This window comes from Anticarsia gemmatalis, chromosome 5, assembly GCF_050436995.1.
Source record: "Anticarsia gemmatalis isolate Benzon Research Colony breed Stoneville strain chromosome 5, ilAntGemm2 primary, whole genome shotgun sequence".
Taxonomy (NCBI): Eukaryota; Metazoa; Arthropoda; class Insecta; order Lepidoptera; family Erebidae; genus Anticarsia; species Anticarsia gemmatalis.
In genome coordinates, this window is record NC_134749.1 from 9,212,436 (window position 1) to 9,233,828 (window position 21,393).

Genomic DNA, 21,393 nt, shown 5'->3' on the forward strand with positions numbered 1-21,393 from the left:
GACCTTGAAACAGAAAGTATGTTGATACTACAATTTGTTCATGTCTGTTACTGATATATAATTAAGTTAACTGCCTCTGTGGCGCGGTCGGTAGTATATGCGACTGCGGTGCGAGAGGTCTCGGGTTCGTATCCTGGGTCGGGCCTTCTTAGAGATTGCCCGAAGTTAGGAAGTTGAGGTCGAAGACCTCCGTGCCTCGGAGAGCACGTAAAGCCGTCGGTCCTGCGCCTGACCTCTCACTGGTCGTGTCGGTTATCCGTCCCACCAAACTATGAGAGTGATGGAATAGAGAGTGTACCTGTGTATTGTGCACACACTTGGACACTATAAACAAAGTCCTGCACAGATGGCCAGTTCCAATGAAACTGACCGCCGTAGCCGTATATCGGCTAGGAGGACATTATCATTATAATTAAGTTCTTAATCGTGGACTTTAATCCTGTATCATCATAATATAATGTTAATTTCATGTTATAATAATTCATACGTTTGAATATGGCATCAATTACATAACCAAGGAAATATTTTTTACCAAAAACCACAAAAACTGAAATGTTTTAATCTCAGGGTAGTCGAAGCAGAAAAGTTTACTAATAAAATCCAAATTTAGTCTGTACTTTCGTTACTAAAATACGAGATCGCCGTCTTAATACTGGTTCAAACGTTTTCCAGATATGGACTTTTTCGAACATTTTTATTTTAAAAGTTAGTACTACTTACTTCTCTTTGTTCGTAGCTATCGCGAGGTTCGATTTTTCGATGAAGTTTATTTAATTCGCCAATTCTCCACTGTTAATATAAACACGTGTCTCTTGTATGTGCATTGGTTGTAAACAGTCAATGGTTGACTTCTGCACTCACATTTTATGCCACAAATTCCAAATTTGTGATGGATTACGCGTGATATCGTGGAGGCGATGTAAGCGATGTGTGTGCACACGTCACGGGGTGTGTCGATCAATCACGGGCGCGGATGGACGAGCGACAGGCCATTAGGGCGCTTCGTCGCCAGCCGGACTCAGGTGCCGTTGGTCCGTCCGTCACCTCGCCGGTCCACCGCTCGACAACAGCCCAGCCCTTGTCGTCTTCAATCACCCCACCAACCGACCGCATGATTCATATTACTTCACACCTACGAAGGCTTTTATTGCTTGCTGTCATGCACCGGCTGTAGTGAAATACTGACCCACTGTTTAATATACTTGCTGCAGTTTCACTGTTTCATTCAATGTACTTCTAAAACAAAAATAAAATCGAAGACGCACAGCAGATACTGCAAAACCTCTTCTATTCGTGCATAAAATGTAATAGCATAGCGATAAAATGAGTTTTGTCTCAGCAAGTTACGATTGTAGGCGACACATGCCATCTTTAACTATGTGCTAGATGGTTCAGCAAGACAGCATGCGGAATGAACTGCACTTCTTGTGTCTTGTAACGTAATATCAAATGTACTTTACGTCTCTCTTGCTTACGCTTGAAATATTCGTGGTCTCCAATGCAGTGTAACCGAGGTTACATTTGCAGTTATCTTGCAAATAAACAGACTGGAATTTATTTGTTTTATATCTAAAGTTAACGTAACGACGTTAAAGCACAATGTTTTGCTTTTTCCGCTATTGATTTTCTTTGTCTTTTTTGGCACTTCATTAGATTACTTTAAAACACGCAACCAATATTAAAAGTTTCAATCCAACCATTTATTAAAGCACACGCTCAGTTAGCATGTTGGTCCGCGATTCTACGAAATGGTTAATGTAGAGATATCTGTATAATATGAAAAGATCGCGATACGAGTGAGCTCAGTACGTGGTTACCGCACAATAATAGACTGTGTCCATTAATTAGACCAACATGTTTCATCGCAGATGGACATCGGTGACGCGTTCAGTACGGTAGCTGGCTTTATACATAACGTACGTAATTAATGGTCGCAGAGATATGATGGCTTTGCTTTGCTTTAAAATTGGATGCATCACCCAGTTGATCTAATATTTTAATATACTCATCTATCCACCTATATAGATCGAGGAGTAATTAAGACTAAGATGTTTATATGCTTTTCTAAAAAAGTATCTGAAGATTAAATAGTAGAATATATTACGTAGACATTTTGAAATTGTGGTAACGCACACAAGAATATAATATTACCATGTTTATCTTAGCACTGCTCTTGTAACGGTACTGTGTATGTACGTAGTGAGTTCACGCAGTACCATAAAGATTAGATAACTTAATAAATCGTCATCCATCCTCGTCTGCGAGTAGCTTATCCTTCGTTCCGCGTTAGGATGGAGCTATTCACCTTTCACATGTAGGCCATTAGTAGAAAGATAGGCTCGATATTGTAGCACGTGCCTCTTCCCGCGCCCGCGCGCCCTGCCTCGTTTGAGATAAGCCTCGAGCGTTAAATATGTGCCTCTCGTGGCTTGTGGTCGGCGATAGCGCCTACTAAACGCGGATACGCCGTTTGTTTATAATCTTTTTATGTTTTGATCGTAATTCTTGAAATTGTTGCTTCTGTTACGACGCTACATTCATGGCTTTTCTTTTCAGGTACGACTTCGAATAAAATTTTACGAACGTCATTTTCCAAAGAAGCTTTATCGTAAGTAGTTACCATAATTTTATTAACCTATACGTTTGTACGCACAGATATTCTGTTACTCTTTCTTTGTTCGAATCCTACTTCCCTTTCGGCTATTACATTCCTTTATTGTTATTTGAAATAGATTGAAATTGACCATTCAAACTTTGCAACAATTGCGAGAGACAATAAAATATACCTAACCAGTAACCCTGTTATTTAATCCTTAAAGGGAGTTTAGTGATAGATTGTCTCCTGACGACCCCTTTTCGTTGTGAGCCCCGAATGTCAACTGGCTTGACACTTGGAATACCACGATATACCGAGTTTGTCGGCACGGAATGTCGTGACAAGGTTGCGGAGCGGAATATCTTGGGATCAAAATACCTTCAAATCGAATACAATGCCAATTTGATTTTAGTTAATAGTAAACTAACCACGATGCGACCTATTTCTCTGTTTACTGTTAGAATCCAATTTGTGAATATACCTTAAAACTGAATAATCTCCAACTTAAACCCAGATTATCTAATTGATTTATTGTGCCCGACGCACTGAACGTTATTTATCTCTCTATACTGGAATTGAACCGTACTACATATTATTATTGTGTATTTTAACAGCTTCCCATTCATCTCAAAATTTCTAATTCAAAAATTGTTCCCTCCTGCCGATTTGGTAATGAAGTGTAATTAGAGGCTCGGCCGAAATTCTTATTGTCAATTTGTATTGTTGGTATAAAGTAAGAGCTCTAATTTATATCCATATTTATTAAGGTCGAGGCTCTCACTGGGCAGGAGCAGCATGGCGAAGCAGCCGTTATTCGAACCGCGATTAAGGTTAAAATTGAAATAGAAGGTAAAGCTTATATTTTATTCGGATGCTTAAAACGGAGACGTCATCTAAATAAATATTTGAAATGAATCTCTCGAGAGTGCTATGGATTACATTTGCTTGAATACAAAGCACCTATTGATGGTGATGTCAATTGCAATTCTATTTTGTGCAAATAGTATTATGACAAGTATTGTGCTGCTGTACGACTACGTGTAGTTAATCGTTTTGGGTTAAGTGCTTTATGATTGTTTAAACTGTTCTTTACACAAACTAATATTGTTATAGCTGTGGAAGTATTAAGGGGAGATTGTTGCATCATTCTATGTTATGTTATAGAATTATGAACAGTCTTCAATTTTATTAGGTAAAAGATCATAGTGTGCATGAAAGTTTTGGTAGGTATGTACTTATTAAAAACCTTAAAGTATTTTTTAAGTAAAATAAAGTTTACATTTTAAAGTCTGCTCAAAAGGATCAAACAATCCAGACACTGTTTCTATTTGACAGCTCGTCTGTCTGTCTACGGATCTGAAATGGAATGAATTTCAAAATTAATTTGACGGGGACCTTATATACATTTTGGGCTCAAAATAATATTTGTTCAGCTACTCCAAAAATAATATTAAAATGCTTGTTGTTATAATGCGAATTTATATAAGTTTGTGATTTCCATGCCTTATATTTTAGAGTTAGCAATTTTAGTACATGTTTTAGATCAGAAACCTTTTAACGAATAATATATGAAATGCAATACTGCCGTCGTAAATGTAAACACAGTAACTTAAGTTACTGTGTTTATAGTTTGTTTAGTTCTTTGGAATCAGGAGACCGCGGGCTATTTGAGAAAGTTTTCGGTTTGTTTGTACGATAGATAGTTACCGAAATACATTAAATAAAAACACAGTATTTTTACAAAAAAAACATTTTTTTTAATAAAAAATACAGTATCTGTGTTATTTTAAATTAAATTACAGTATCTCACTACTAACTGTGTTTTTTTAACGTGAATAGATTTTAATTTTTCTTTTTTTGCTTGATTATAACACGGCTTCTTCAGTTACTGTGATTGCGTATAAAATATTGTTCAAAGATAAACAACAAATACTTTAATAAATCACAGTATCTCATTTACTGTATTACTGATTTTATACGTATTTCTAAGAAACATAGTTATAACACAGTATGTACATACTTACTGTGTCGTAATTCCCCTAATGTTAATATCTTTACAAAGTTACAACACAGTAATAGGTAAAACTTGGTTACAACACAGTAACCGTTGAGTTACCGTGTTGTAACTTAAAAAAGAAAAAAATATTATATTATTACCCTAGCTTAAAACACATTATCTAATTTTGTTATTTATACAATAATAATATACTAGATATATATATACAGAATCAAAGATTTAACTATATACTAACATTAAAAGTTGCATGAAATAATATACAATAATTAGTATCTTCATGAGAGCAAAAATTAACCATTAAACTTCAACCGCGTTTTTCTCAAAACGCATATTTTGAAGTTACTGTGTTTAGATTTACGACGGCAGAATACCTGTCACTGATAATAAAGACTATGTAGGAGTAATGTCATTAAGGTGTAGTGCAACACGATATATGGCTTTTAGTGTAGGTGCTGCGTTCCTATAATAGCAACATGCATAGTTCAACAGGATAGAAGTGGGTGAGGACAGTACACTGAACATGTTGTGGGGTATTGTTCGTGGCGGCGACGTCGGAAGACCTTTGTTCTAACGGGGCACGGACGGCGCGAGCGTTACTTTATCTTATTACACGTGTCGCTGGCGGTCTAACGAAGCTGCCCGCCGCAATTGTTCCACCTCCTGAATTAATGTGTCTCGCCTTATAATAACCTCAAAATCCCGGCACAATCTACACGTATCACACTATTACTCTGGCCCCGAAATATAATGTCGACGAATCGAATTATCCGCGACAAGACCACGGTAATTTACCCCTATACCCGCTTAATTAACTGGAATTCATCTTTCAAAGCGACTTAATCACGAAACGGAAAACGTTATACTATTGACCTATTAGATTCGAAGAGAATTTTGCTGAGATTGGAGGAAAATGCAAGAGATCAGAAAACAGGAAACCTACTAATTGGAACCATAAAATACAGTCATCAGATCTCACACCACGTAGCTCTTAAATGTTGCAAACGCGCAAGGATTTTTCGTGCCTTGTCAGTTTATCACTGACACAAGTAACTTGATAACTTATTAGGACGATGACAACACCCGCGTATTTGTTTTATTTAAGATAAAAACACATTGTCTCTTGTGTTAACAGTCTTGGTGGTGTCACAACATCATTAGTATTATGTTATCTGTATAACTCTGGTACTTCCACTGTATGTATTACTTATTTTTTTAAGATAGATATATGTTTTTTCGAATTCATCACATTTAGTCAATGTGCCTTAACGTCCTATGCGTCAATAAAGTAGATAATGCACTACGGGCATTAATTAAATCGCTTGACTTATGCGTTATCGGCCTCAGGAAATCTATAGAGCGCGTGGTAACCATCCTGTCATACCTCTCCATTATAATGAATAACGTACAACCAATAAACATGTTCCTATTGTAACAGAACTGGTGCTAAAGGATAGGTTTAGTGTCGTTTTTCATAAATATAATGTGCTTCATAAAAGCGATACAGCGGTGGTTACCGCCCACAAATGGCAGATGGTAAATTACCTTCCGTTAAGACCTGGATTGCGGCAGTTAGCTCGGTGCGCTGCGACTATGGCGCGTTAATGAGTTCATGCCATATGTGGCCATAACACAACGTCCTCGCAATTGTTGCCGCGGATAATAGCCATATTTGTGCTTTGTTTTTGTGATACCACATTCATATATTATTTTCTCTTTACTGTTATTAAACAACAATGTGTTACACACAATTTTCATGTGTTCTCTATACCAAATGCTCGTATGAACGTCGTTTATTTAACCCCTTGTCCAAGATGGGTATCAGTGTCCTAATAGCGTTTTTACTGCGATCATCAATCCCTTTCCCATGTGTGGTGATTATGTCATACCCTTCTGGGAGAAATATCCTTTTTCAACTTAGCATGATGATGGGCTATAAAATAAGGGCATAGGAAGTGTTATTGATATGTGTCGTACAATGTATACAAATTTTTCTCTTTTGTTTACTTTAAAGAAATAGATAATTTTCTCTATTTCCTATAGATCCTATCTCGTCAATTTGGAAAGCCTCCAGAAAGCTCCTAGTTATTTTTGTCACCTCCTTTCATACGGGCTGCTTATTATGCCCGGACGTAAAACGCATAACGCATGTACACCTTGATAGAGTAATTTTTAACCCTCGACGCAAAATAAGAATTTCGAGAGTGGCTTTCACCTCAAAATGCCTTTTATCCTTTACGACAATATTTTACTTTTTTCCTGAAAGCATGAGATAAAGCCTAATAAAATCTGTATCGCAACTTCTTTTAGGAAAGGTGAATATCGTCAGTTGACCTAAATAACGGTCCTAAGGTGACATTACTTTTAAAAACTTAGTCTAACTCGACTTCGTTTAAATACTTAAATGTGTGTGTCCCATGACCATGTAAATGACCATAAGCTTCCTTCATTAGTCAGATTAAAAAGTAAATATTTTGTTTGAATTAAAAGTTGTTTCTGCAGAAGGTATTTTATCTTTAATGAGCTTGGTAACCGCAGAACAATAAACACACAAAAATTACTTTGTTATCAATGTTAAAGTAGACATCTGCAGTTTGTACAATGGAATTTGTCTAAACAGGTTAAAGGTCTTTAATTGACTTATAATTTCATTCTGCGCTTGATACTGTTTCGTTTCGACTTTCCATGCTGTTTGTCTCTAGCTGTAAAATTATATGCCATCAAAAACATTCTGTAAAAACCTCAAGTCTCGCCGTAAAAAGTTGTGAGATCTATATAATACCAAGTCGATTAATCTATTTAGTCTCTACTTAAAGGACCTTCTGTCTTAAGTTATTACGTATGTTATTATCATGCCAATTTAAAAAAATATCTTTAAAACAAATAGACCGACCTGGCCATCGCATGATTAGATTATTAGTATGTATCACACTTCACAGCACGACGAGAAGTTAATGCTCCTGAAATGTTAATGGCGAATTTGTGTTTTGTTGCGATGACCAAGTCGATCTATTTGTTTTAAAGGTATTTTTTTTTAAATTGGCATGATAATAACATACGTAATAACTTAAGACAGAAGGTCCTTTAAGTAGAGACTAAATAGATTAATCGACTTGGTATTATATAGATCTCACAACTTTTTACGGCGAGACTTGAGGTTTTTACAGAATGTTTTTGATGGCATCTCACTTCTTTTTGTAGAGCGAACATAAGTCCAATTTGTATGGAAAGACGTTTTTTTTCATAATTCAACATATTTTCCTATGGGAATGTTGTTCAGTTTCATGGGCTAAACACCCTTACCCACCCTATACCCCCTTCCGTTATGCCTCATATAGTAGGTACCTATTTACACCTATTTATTTTATTTTCTACAGTAATTATAATCATTAACTGCAAATGTAACCTTGTAATCTTATACATTTATATGGGATTACAAAGTTATTGTTGCAGTTGGTGTATTAAGAAAACTGGACCGAAATTAGAAAATATTGAATTTTTCCCATGATAAAGACACTAAACCCTATTTGTATACAAAATTTTAAGCTTCTAAGTCTGCTAGAAGTACCTTAGACTTTTGATGATCGGTGAGTCAGTGAGTCAGTGAGTCAGTGAATCAGTGAATCAGTGAGTGACAAAATTCAAAATTTTAGCAAGTTGTCATTCTTAAACTACTGGTTCAAATTGACTGAAATTTTAAATATACCGTGTTGATACAATGACTGATTAGTTGCTGAAAATCCAGGCTTCTTGTTTTATCCACAACGAAATTATGGGGGGGTCAAAAATAGCCCGAATTGCTTCGAGAAAAGGATGTTACGGCCGTGCCGCTTTTTTTTTGCTCGACTTGCGGGGGCACTTCCGTGCCCCCAGATTATACATAATTTAAAGCTGTTACATTTACATATTTTGCTGCACTTGCCTGCTTAATTAATTGTTTAGTCTTAACGTTAGTTCCTTCTGTGACTTGTGAGATAATTAAAAACACCTCACGGTCCTCTGTAAAACTATAACAAATCTCCATTTTATTTAGTTGGATATGCTGTATTTTCTTGATATACTGGTAATTAAGAAGGTTAATTTTATAAAAAACCGTCAATATCAATTACGTATAAATCAAGTTAGTTAATACAATATAGACTAATCTACTAATCACAATATATTTTTCCGAATCGGGATTCACCATCATATTCTTAAAAATGAGAACCTATTGTATTCATAACTTTTTTATTTCATATATGGCTACTGTTGTTTTATCTACCCTCTCAAAGCCCATGTCTCGTTCTAAAGGCATGTTCATTATTTAACGTTTCGCTCTTTTTCCTCTTTCGCGATGAACAAACCTCCAAACGCTATCATTATTGTGGATCAGGAGCGTTCAAAACCACGCGTATCAGTAACATGCTGCCTTAAAGATCACAATCGTGAAACATTTCGTTTACTGAATTTCCACTTGAATGAGTATCTAATCGGATTCCTCGTTATTGCGCTCTACATTCGAATAAATACGTAATTACTATAATCTTCATACCAATGGTAAGAGTTGCTAATATTACAGATCTATTTTCAATCAAATGATTCTACTATGATGCCGTCGTAGCTGATTTATAAATTACTTTATGTGGAAAATCGTCTTGTTACTTCATTATCATCGTCTCGTTACTTTGATTTTTCGCTATTGGTTAGAGTTATTGTGATATTAATGACATGATTTCCTCCTTTCGCTGATCTTACTGATAAAGAAAGGAAAATATATCAGAGCCCCGGCCGCATCCGTATTGAGCGGGTTTCCAGTTCGACGTTTCCACCGCTACTATTCTTTTAATTTTTTTCCACACGAAGTCGCATTCACATTTCCTCTTGTCGCCCAGATACGGTTCCAAAATAAAGAAATATCTTGAGCTTGGCTGATGCATGCTTCGTTGATCTCGTTTCATATTCAGAATTCTAGTCAACAAAATATCCTGTACTAGTTTCTACGTGACATTCGTGACTCTCGTTTTCGTGTACTCGACTATGAAGTTGTCGACCTCAACTTCGTGTTATACAGCAGTTGTATAACTTGATTTATTTCCAAATAAAAACTCCCCGTTGTAACGGTTTTCCTCTTAAACAGTACCTACATCAGTACGTCGTGTATTTGATTTTTGTTCCTTATATTGCTATTTGTTCCTATACATCCTTAATGTCTTTGTGCATGTGTAAGCTAACATCCTCTTCCGGAAAAGACAAGTTTATTAGAAAGGAAGTTAATTACTGACTTTAATCCTTTTTACCCGTTTTAGCTATAAAACGTCCACTTTACAAAAAGTCTTAAATAATGCTAATAATGTAGCAAAACATCCTTAAACTTCTATAATATTTATAACTAACATCATGTGGCAGTGTACGTAACTTAAGTGATTTTTTTTAATGTCAGACGTAATACGAGGTCGTAATCATAACTTGTGTGATTCGACCTGGAAGTTGAATCATCAGCAGTATCTCGAGATTACCAACTTATCTTAATTGACAAATTGCATTGAGGGTTGTCGTAACTGACAACACTACATTGAAGTGTTGTTTTTTTTTGGACGAGGTAAGGTTAATATTATTTAAGCATATGATATCGGAACGCAGCCAACAGAGGGTGATATTGAATGATCTAAATTAACATGGACTACAGAAATTAATACTTATCCCCGTCTTTAATACCTAAAAAGATAAAAGAACCTCTTTGTCCTTACTGAAAAGCCACATTAAAAACAAGAAAAGTTTTTATTTTTAACTTATGTAGAGGGGCCGTTTTGTGGCGTTCCATTGTTTGGTTTCTGTAATAATTACGGAAGTAACTAACAATATGAATCCAACCTGTTGAAGACCTCAACAATAGAAATAGAAAAGTTATAATCTGTGCTCTACGGGAATTTATACCTGAATACAGCAAAGCATCTCTTCGAGAAAATTTGCCTCTACAAATAATTCTTTACACAATATTAGCTCTGTCAAAATCTTTGGACTCATAAAAGCAATCAAATCAAAATGTTCAAGTTCATTTAGTCGGTTTATTTTACGAAATGTTTTCGTGGATAGCGCCAAGTAAAATGCCCCAGGAAAAATTAATCTAGTGTCTGGGACCAACAAATATTGTTGTTTGGTCGCGGGCTCCGGAGGCTATAAGTAATCTCGGCACGTTATGCACTCAGCCGGGAGGTTTATTGGGAGTCGTGCTACCACGCTAGCTAATGCTTTAGGTTACGTACAAGTGTTTGTTGATACAACGCTGCAGTAATTGGGATACGACGACGTGAAACTAGGTTAGCCTTGCAAGCTCGTATCTAATATTTTTTATGCTCTGGTATATGAGTGCTCTTTTAATTATTTTCTTTGTTTGAACATAGCTTACGAACATTACGAAATGCGATTTTAAGAACGCATCGTAAATATTTATGAGTACAAGTACATAGAATGTACATCCTTATTATCACAAACACTATTTGTTACGCTTTTATAGCGGCTCAACTGGATCATGGCATGTTATTTAAGTAATAAAATGCATTTCATTGATCATATTAAGCAAGTATAAACGCAATATCATAAAAATGCTTCTTCCCCTCTTGCTTCACACTGCATGTATCATACACTTAAAATTGTCGGCAACACAGTTTCACGACGCAAATCGTGAATTTTAATATTTTAGTTATGATGTACCATTTTTAGTAACACCCTCGTTCAGTTTGTTGAACATTCAAGCAGTTACGTTCGTTTTGGCTCAATTAATTTATTTAATAAATTCGTAGAGGCCCCAGCGTACCGTCTGTCTCCGGTTCGTTCCGAAGTTATGAATTTATATAGCCGGACGTGTTCAGAATTTATGCTCAGATGTGTTTTCTTAGTTTGCGCCCCTGCAACCGTAAGAAATTCATCTTTGGTGTCATCACCAGATGTCTCCTAGCGTACCAGGTTTTTATGCTCGCTAATTAGTTTTTAATTATAATAATGGCCTCAGTTTATTCTTGTTTATTTTCTACCAGTATCTTTTTAAATTGATTATGAAATGTTTGGAAAGCCTTGCTAATGTTTGCAGTATCATTAAAATAATGTGTTTCTATGAACGCGCACTTATGTTGGAATTGTTTTATCAGTTACGAGTAGTAGACAAACATAGTTTTTTATTTGTAATGTATGCAAATACCTGTTAATAAATAAACCGCTCAGCACTTGTGATGATAATTATATTTTTAAGCTTTATCGTAAGCGACTGATCTTCACATCAAGTAATGTCTACCATGATGTTTGCAGAAGTATCCTAGTACATTCTTCAAAGTTGTACAGCTTAATAATGAAAGAAGACACCATATCTCATCTGCGAATGCCGAGCACAATGCACATTAGTTCGATTCCCAGACTCTAATTCTTAGCTAAGTCAGTGCTAAACTCGTTGAGAAGTAATCTTAGATCGTACTTAGTGCTTGTAGCTGACAGCAGTTATGACGGCTCCCATCGCTTTGTTGTCTCGCACAACCATTGTCCCCTGGGGTTCTCGCTTAGTTTTAATTAACTTCGCTTTGACTGTTCATTTCCGATTGTATGACTCTTGCGATTTTTTATTCTTTTTGCTTCACTAGGTCTCCTGTTCATTATAAGGTAGTCATACTATTACGTCTGTTGGTAATACCCGAAGGAAATCCTTCAGTGATGGTCGGCGGCAGATAACTTGTTCACGCCGGTTCCATTTCCTCTTCACTACATTTAACGAGTGTTTATTCAAGCGATCTTTTGAATCAATCTAGTTCTTTACAGTGAATGCGCATTTCGTCTTTGTAAATAGCTGAGTGTTGCGTCAAAAGTAAACAAAAATATTAAATATAGCACGCTGCTGCAACTCGGTCGTGCTGTGTGTGATCTTTTGATAAAACTGTTATACTATGCAACATCGGATAATGGATACAATTATACATATACTATAAAAGAGGTTACAATTGCTTCGTAAGCTCTTTTAGAAAAAAGTTCACCACATTTACAGTTGGTTCATAATCTGATATGCCTTATAAAACCTTTAGTTTATTTCAGAACCTTCTTTAATAAATTTATTTTTTACCATTTTATTAACAGCGCATTGTCGTATTAAATCACTTTAATCGCTTAGAGATGGCGCATGTTTTATTTTAATTAGCATAGATAAAGTTTCATAATGAAATCTTGCCGGATGCTAAATGCGTAAATTAATTTTGAAATATTGGTGTGGAAGGTGGTAGAGACATTTAACTTGGGCTTTGAAGGAACCGAGATGTAATTAAAATAAATATTTGGCACGAAATCCGGGTCGCGGCGGTTAAGCGGAGACATTTCCACCCTTTGAACAAGTTCTTGTTTATGTTTGCTCATTAAACAAATAAAAGTGGAAATTCTGTCTTAATCTGGGAAAACTTTTACGTTACCTACTGAGCCGACTCGAAATTATTTTGCGTAAATAATTCACAATTTCTAAAGTTTGAATTCGTTATGTATTTATTTAAATTATTATAACTTGAACTAATTTACATTCTGTCTGCCTATGCTTATATTGAAGTTTAAATTGGAGTTTTTGGAGTACCGTTTCAGTTCAATGATAAAACAATAAAGGATATTATGCGGTGTCAAGAACAATATTGTTTTAAGGACAAAGCTTTTATCATCGAATTGGGTTCTGAGTTTAGAGTAGTGCTTGTCGTGTTTTGACGTGCTATAGCCTAACTCTAAGTACGTGTGTAGTTTTGTGACTGGCAGTTTGTTGTTTTGACCGTATTTTCCCTCTGCAAAAGGGCCCCTAAACCAAATTGGCTTAACAAGTGCCGCTGATGACAACTACCGGCTCACTCTACTCATGTTCCACGTTATTCGTTCGAACATTCGACCGTTCAATAACATTACTGACTTTTGCTAATTTAATAAGAGACTGGTTTGTATGTTTTGTGAATGAATACGGGCATAAATATTTTGATATCTTGTGTTGGGGTCTAATAGCCGTTTTATCATCTATCTTTGGAAAGTAAAGCAATATTCACTTAACATTTTGTCTCTGCTTGCTAACTGGGAAACAGTTCGTGTTTGGGCGCTATATCGTAAACGATTATATTATTGCAGTTGTCTATGAAACTTTTATTATGATTTTACCGATTTTTAGCAGAAGATAATTGACGTTTTTTTGGTTAGAGGTAAAATTATGCAAAAAATTAACAGATAACACAAAGCAAGACATTGTTGTAGTAATTACGCGCTCGATTTGAATTCATAGAGCGTACGCATAATTAACTGGCAGTCAGCGGCGCTATTTGATTGCACATTAGCAAGCTAACTCGATGCCAAGTCACGACTAATGGTACAACAACACTCTCATCTAATGGACTCTAGTGTGCTACGCTACTATCGAAGGTCATAATACTCAAAGAGCTGTTAGTTTGTGACAAATGGTTTGTATACTGCATACTGAATGTTAAACAAGGCAAGTCATGAACTCAAGAATATGTCTTGTAGTCTATGTATTCTCTGTGCGTGATGGCAGCGCTGAATGGAGGCCGTGTTAACTCAGAACTTGGCACCTGTAGCGCGATTTTGTACAGTCGGTACTATCGAGTACCGAGGGTTTGACATTTAAAATGTACAGCAAAAATAGTTCCTAAAGCGCTAGTAGAGGCGCTGATCAGATTTTTGTACGAAATTTCTCAATAGATAGCCGGCTATTATCTATAGTCAGCAGTGGTAGAGAATCGCGCTACTATTATTCCTTAGTAAGTACTTATTTCAAAAGAAGGCTGTGACAAAGTATGGCAATTTGACACAGTCAATCTTGTTCTATTTTACTTCAGCCGACTTGCACGTCATCTTATACCTACGTCCTACATAAAAAAAGTTAATAATCTAAGTTAATAATTAGTCCTAGATAATTTAATATGAAGTATCGCAATGACAACTAGAAAGTAACTAAACTAACTTCGGTTTCGGTCTCGATAAAAATATTACGTTGATGGAGAACTCTGAGGTATACTCTTTGCCTTTTCTTTTCTAAACTCACAATCACCGAGCAATCGTTCATCAACAAACACTACGCCTAGTTAATACAAAGAGAAGCCAGATTGGTAAGACCACCAGTATAGTAGAATAAAAAAGATTAATGCCGTGCTAAATCACCGCATTTGGAATCTGTTTTAAAGTTCTAGCGTTTAAAAAGTTAATTGCGTAGTTGGCGACATTCCATTTTACTCGATAATGTGAAAATGCACAGCGGCCTTATCTAACGCTTTTTATTGGATTTACTTGCGTCTCTATTGCACCTGGTACCGTCGTCGGCTCTCCGGTCTTTTTTAAATGAATGGAAACGTTATTTTTAACGGTTTTCCGGCATAGAGTTCAAGTGACACTGTGTTAACGTTTTTCTATACTATCTGTGATTATTTTTCATGACTATGAGCTGTGAATATAATCACTGCCTTTTAAAATGTTTTCGTATAATTATCATTGAAGTAATCCGTACTTGTGGAAATCATACTTACATCACAAAAAGAGCTACTCTTCCGTGGTATATACATTTTCTGCTGCTGCTATTAAAATCGCTAACCATTAAATCTTGAAAACCAGTTAGGTACTCGATTATAGTGCCGTAGCCTATACTTTAATAGCCTCTAACTGCTACTTGAAATACAATCGCATCGATCTAAGTGTTGCCAACACTTAGTGATTAATGTCAAATCAATGCATATTTTAAAATGCCTCGCACAACTTCCTGATTGCACTGCTATTGTAGACTGCAACTAAGAACTAAAAATAGACAAGATATAAGCAAAGCGCTATTGATTTAATTTATCGAACAACTGTTTCAGTTGAATGTCTACCTAAGATATCTCTTTTCCGTTTATTTGTTTTGGTAATTCGTAATTGAGTATGAATTATAAGTGTTTTAACATGTCCTTGGACGCTTGTTTCCGGCAGTGCTATATGTCCACGAGCATGATCCACTTTTAGTACAGTAACTATTAGTTGTTCCCTTTTTTGCCGTCAATATTGTATTTCTTTCCTTATGTTTGGACGACGAAGAGCTGTACACTGCATTTTTAAATTCAGAATTTTGTGAGTTGAGAGCTTATGCTTGTTTCATCGTACGCCTCATCTCTATAACGAGCACACGTTTGTGATAAACATAAATACTGGAGTGTACTCTCCCCATCAAAATATGATTCCATACGTCTGCTTGTATTACCTCAGCGCTTCTCCCTCGAATATGTTTATAAGCCAGGAAATGTATTTTCCGGGCTTTACTCTGACATGTTGATAGTTCATAAGCGAAAAAGAGATATCCTTGAATTCCCAGTTTCGCTGTATTTGCTTTTTATGATTCGGTTCGCCAAACACAAATTGCTGTGGTTTACCATGTGTATGTAGATTCAGAAACGTTTTCATAATGTTTAAGTTTGTTTGACTAATATTCAAATTGTGGGGATTGTAAGTGAACCAGTAGTTGCTAGTTGGCTGTTTTCAAATGTAGTACAATGGTATTAAAACAGAAACAAAAACAAACAACAACGATGTCACTAACTGGAAGTTTGAAACTTGGCACTCCATCGGAAGCGCAAAAGTCTGAAGTCGTTTTCGTGATTGGATTTTATTTTCTTCTTATTTTGATCGTCAGACTTCTCAAAGGTCGCACTGTCATTAATCGCTTTATAAGAGAGGAAGTGCAAAGTGGAGCGTACGAGCACGCTCTAGCACCCGTCCCGCGCCACCTCGGCGGTACCCCCGCCCCACCTCGGGCCTGAATTCATTATTGTCCTCCAAGTGAGGATGCGCTTCAAAGAAACTGCTGACTTCCACTCTATGTCGACCCGTGAGAGGGTTCAACGGTATATTGCGCTTTCGGGAACTTCGTTTATTGATATTGAAGCCTTCTTCCTAGTCTAAATGCATTTAAATGTAAGCTAGGTAAGTATATCCGGTCAGAAAAAAAAGCTCAAATCAATTTACAAGACTCTTCATAGTCTTCATACAGTATTAACATACATATTTATTTGAATACTGTTAATTGAGAAAAAAAATTTTTTTTTTACAAGATTAAAAATATTTTTATTGAATTTTTTTTATTGATTCATAACATAAAACCATGCTTCATTAGTTTAAGAAACTGATATTTTATTAATAAGATGGGGCTTGACTACGTCAAGATTTTAATTAAAATTCGTCCATCTTCTAGTAGGTAGCTACTAGAGACTTACGGAATTTATGAGAGAGTAACACTAGACGGTACTCAATATGATTTAGTAAAATTATTCTGAAGCCAGCTGTTTCTACAATGTAAGCTAGCGAAGTATACAAAAGTTCAAGTGTTCTAGTGTGGACTTCATGTAAATAGAAGTAAACTTGATACTTCACAGGAAAAGTTTTTGAATTTAGAGAAAGACAGGTAGCATCGAGTTTATTTTAGTTTTTTATACTATGCACGGGGCGAGCATCGGTGCAGGAGCGGCAGCTGACAGTTGCCAGTGTTGGCACCAGCCGGACACTTGAGACGCTGGCTACCGCCCAACGCGCTTTATCTTAATGCACTCGGCTGTCCTCTCTCTTCAGTGTGTCCATAACTCGGTTTTGCACTATACGATTGTTTCAATTTTACATCGCGTCGTTTTAGCTTAGCATGAAATTCGTCCAACTGCTGCTTCTTTACAACCATGCGACACACTTGCGCGTAATTTTATAAATCTCTCCTCAGTTTTGTTAAACTTCTAGTGAAATTTGTTCCTAGCCGCAACACGCCCGCTTTAGCGAAGAGAACAGGAATTTAATTCGGGTGTTTCTTCTCTCAGGACTGACGGCTTGTGACACGTTGCGACGTCCACCCAGCGATTTCGCTCCACATTTTATTTTATGTAACCGAGAAAGGATTTTATTGTATCCTAGAAATTCCTACAGTGAACTATTGTGTTAGTAGTTTTGGTTATCTTTCACAAAGACAAAAAGCATTTTATTCTTAATAAGATTTGTTATTGTTACATGCCTATATTACACAGGCATCATTTTTGAAATCTTTCAAAATACACCATAGAAATAATTGTGCACAAAGTTAAACAGTCTTAAAACATGAATAAAGTTCAATTACATCTCCGATCCCGAATAAGTCTTTTAGCTAAAACTTAAAACTAAAGTTGGAGGGGAAACATCTGTCGTCTTTTCAACTCGGATTCATTGAACAGAATGCTTCAAATCGTTGACAATTACTTTTATTTAATGAAATCTCGCTCTTTGCTGAAAATAAATACTTTGCCAAATAACTATTTTATTGTTAAGTTATTCAGGCGAAACTTATCAAGTGGATTGGTTTCTCTTTGTCCCGTATATTGGTGCTAAAATTGAGAAGATAGAGTTTTTCATAATTAATACTAGACTTTTAAGTTGGGTTACGTTAAAAAATGCATCATTCTGGATAAGCTAATGGTCGCGGCAAATGATTTCACAAAGGCAAAACCTACGTTGCGTTCTTTGTCATAATTACCAACGGCTATCGTTATAATGAGTATTACGCATTATTACGATTAGTTTGTAAACACCAATGGCGTAATATCAGTGAATAATATCATATTAACTGTTAATGTCACTGTATCTTGCACGTGTTCTAGATCACATGTGAGCACTAAACATGAACACTAACAGCGATTAGCGTGGCGTGTATTACGCGCCATGTCAGCTGTTTGCCCATTATGTCTCCTAAACTATTGTCGCGCTCTAAACCACTACCTAATAACATTAACAACAATATATATTCTAACAATTCAAATCTATTACGCACGTATTATTATGTAAATCGCATAAATCTCTATGAATGATTTATATTTCCCAAGTGCATTTAAATGTGCTTTGTACATAAGATATTCAATGTTAAGCAATATTTAGTTAATACAGCGCGTTTTATGATTAAATCTACTATTTGTTACTCGACTTATTTACGGCTACTACATTTTGCTTCTGCTCAACCAATTTTACATACTCTTAAATGTATATTTTCCTATCTTATGAATCTTTGTTTACCTAAACCCCGCAAAGGTGGATCCAATAAATCATAAAACTTAGTTTCGCGCGTTCTCACATCTCGGCTATCGATTATATTTGAAAAGACCTATCGGCATTATAATACGTATGAAATGTTTGGGAACCGCATGATTTATGCGCTGTATTCATGCGAGCTTATACGCAAGTAGCGCTTCAGAGTACATAATATATGTAGAGGATAAGATAATGCTGGTTTGAATCTATTGTAACAAGGTTCAAAGATTGAATCGCAAACTCGCATCGAGATCTTGCTGTGACTTCGTAGGGCTGCATCCCACAATATTGGAAGTGGAATCACGTTCCATTTCGCGGCGGATATAGGGCCCCACGTTACGGGCCAATCCAACGACACGATGATGGTTCGTCGACGACTACGATTTCCGGCTCGCACGCGCCTATATGCCAGTTTATTCCATGTTCAAGCCTAACGTAAACGCGTTTTAGCTTTAAACGAGATATCGAAACAAGCGTTCGATATTTTTTACCTCTCGTATTTCGAAATGATATTTTTGCGTATCAATTTCGGCAACGCTGTGAAAATATCAAAACCGAAATAAATTGTATTATCGTTTTCAAAACACGTAGAACGGACGCTGACTTCTCCGATTACATAGTAGTTTATAAAATTAAGCACATTATTGACTGTTACCACCTACTCAGGAAATTGCTTGTTGGAACGTTCAACAATTTGAACGCCGCATTTCATAACAACCTTACCTATTACGAGTGAAACCGTTTAGAATTGTTAACAAAAACTCGTTTGGAGCGGAGGATAGATAAATGTAAACCCAACAGGTTAGAAGAGCGGCGGGCCGACAAAGCCTGTTGGACAAACACAAAGTAACGCTGAGTAAACACGGGGCTCCTACGCGCTAATGCACGAGGACCTCTGTGCTGCAGCCACAGCTCTCTCTGTCGCTCCAAGGGACCTCATTAAGCATATATTTTTAAGTAGGTACGAAAACCCGCTAACTGAAATAAAGAACCGTGTTTGTATTTAGTGTTTACTTTTTCTCGAGTCTTTTTTTTTCATTTTAATACAGCTTTCATAGAAATCTTTTAAAAGAATTTTGCAAAGACGATTCGGTGAATAGGTCATGCGATCACTTTCGCAGACTTATCTAGATGCAAATGTTATTCACCAAAATGCCGTGGGTAACTGAATATTCAGCCGTTCACAACAATGAACTGATTTACTACTTTGTGATTCAGCGTGCGTCCGCGCTGTTCGGCTGAGTCGCTCTTCTGCCACAGCGTACTACAGTGCCTTATCCACGCGGGTGTCCACATAAAATTACGTAAAATATTTTTTTTCTGTGCAACTGGCACTAACGGAATACCTGCAGTTACAACTTGTGAATTGTTTTCCTACAGTAAGTACGATTAAACGTGGCGTGGAATTCTTGAACTTTTCATGAAACTATATAGTTAAGAATATCCTACTAACCGTTGTTCTCCGTGAATTAAAAGGAACCACCAATTTTATTCTACGTATAAAAATTATGATCATTCAATGCAAACATCGGAAAGATCGCTGAAAACCAACCCGGTACATTTGCATACAGAATAAGATTTGTCATCCCAAGTTTGGTTGTGGGAGGGTAAGGCGGGCCGGCTTACTTGAACGTATTTTATTTACCGAGAGCACGTGACGGACTCGACTCTAGACACAGCCGGCGCACAACCGCTCGTTTGTCACTCAAAATTACCTACAGACCGGGACGTTTACTCATTTGAAATATTTAATAAAATCGAACCTAGTGACGCGTCGTCTTCTTAAGAACTTACCTGTGTCCAAACACTTCTTTACCGGGATTGCTGATTTTCCTACAAAATCAAAACAATCTGTTGGTAATAGAGCCCGTTACCAAAGTACGCCTAGTGAATGTGCCTGTTGATTAACTCACTCGTAAAAAAGTTTTCCAGTCCAATCAAGAATTTTTCTCTCCATTGATTCGATCCGGGACAACTTTCACGTTTAATTTCCGAGCTTAATTAAACCAGTGTGGAAATCATTTTTATTTTATAATAAATTTCATGATTTTTTTCTTTTGTATTTGTAAGATGCTTCCGTTCCGGAGGTATTTTGATAAAAATGATATGAGCTTATACATATTTCTTTGCACTAATAATAATCACTTAATTTCAAATGGTGTATGTATGCTTGTAAAGGAATCAACTCAGTAAATGATTAAATCCGTAAACTGTATTCTAACCTTCCGAGGTGACATAAAGGAAGCTTTAGGATATTTCCAAGCGTATGTAATATTTACTTTATTTAATTATGTAATGTGATTATGATCAATCAGTCAGTACAGTAGGTGACTCATAGCTTTCCTCGAAGCAAGTAATTAAAGATCAACACTGGTCGCGTTTTGTTTGCACGCACCTAATAGCATATTATGAGGTAGTTGAAATGTGTAAATAGCCTTTTTAGAAAGAGGATGAAATCCCATTACAAGAGATGTCGCGTCGAGGGCCGCAAATTGGATTCACGAGGGATGGACGGCCCGAAATAATGCGGCTTCGACGCTACAACCTTTTTAATTTGTGTGAAAATTTAGTACGTCCATACACGAACCCCTCCCACTCACCGAAACTCCTGAAAATGAACGAAAGCTTTCCCCGAGCTCATTGTTTGGATTACGATTTTGTTTTTATGGGCGTTTCTAATTAATTTGTTCTCCTGTTACATGATTCACGAAAACAAATCTAAATTGTTCGGCAAGGG

General features: G+C 36.4%; 1 protein-coding gene across 4 annotated transcripts in view; it reads left to right on the plus strand.

The window, feature by feature from the left end:
• Positions 1 to 21,393, plus strand: part of sfl (N-deacetylase and N-sulfotransferase sfl) — an 89,429-nt gene that overhangs the window by 6,008 nt on the left and 62,028 nt on the right. The window contains exon 2 of one of the 4 annotated variants that reach the window (XM_076114688.1): positions 2,557 to 2,608. The exons of 2 other annotated variants lie outside the window; for them this stretch is intronic. The gene's annotated coding sequence lies outside the window, so the exon portion shown is untranslated. Of the gene's footprint in view, positions 1 to 2,556; positions 2,609 to 3,428; positions 3,446 to 21,393 lie in introns of those variants that run through there. One more of the 4 variants, XM_076114690.1, reaches the window with a different exon arrangement.